Source organism: Penaeus monodon, chromosome 23 (genome assembly GCF_015228065.2).
Source record: "Penaeus monodon isolate SGIC_2016 chromosome 23, NSTDA_Pmon_1, whole genome shotgun sequence".
NCBI classification, from domain to species: domain Eukaryota; kingdom Metazoa; phylum Arthropoda; class Malacostraca; order Decapoda; family Penaeidae; genus Penaeus; species Penaeus monodon.
In genome coordinates, this window is record NC_051408.1 from 35,014,883 (window position 1) to 35,015,368 (window position 486).

At 41.4% G+C, this 486-nt stretch overlaps 1 protein-coding gene across 1 annotated transcript in view; it reads left to right on the forward strand.

Moving 5' to 3' along the window:
• Positions 1-486, forward strand: part of LOC119588222 (pollen-specific leucine-rich repeat extensin-like protein 3) — a 3,194-nt gene that overhangs the window by 1,535 nt on the left and 1,173 nt on the right. The gene's annotated exons all lie outside the window — the stretch shown is intronic.

Below are 486 nucleotides of genomic sequence, written 5' to 3' on the forward strand. Positions count from 1 at the left end.
CATGATAAATCTCTTCATCATAAGATTTTACATTTCAAGTGAAGTCACAACCGGCGTGATGACCTAGATTAAACCATCACCATCGCAATTGACGCACCACCGGCTAAACACGCATTTATAACGGCGTTGACAAGGGGAGAAAGAAATCTGGAATCGGAGATCGAAAAAAAAGGAGAAAGGGAAGACCCACCGATGAGGAGGAATTAAAGAGAAGACCCAATGAAGAAAGGGAAAAAGGGAGACACACTGAAAGGGATAATGGGGAAGGGGGGGGGGAGTTTATAACAGGTTGCGAAAGAGGTTCGATTTACATCCCATTCGCTCTGTTGCATGAGTTTCGATGTTATGTGTTTGTCATCGTCATTTATAAGGAAAAATGCATAACTTGAATATAATTAACGACTTCTATTCTCAAAAACTACCTTACATTATAATTTCTTTTCGCCCGTCGTTACACCCACCAACCGTATCATATCCCTCCCCTTA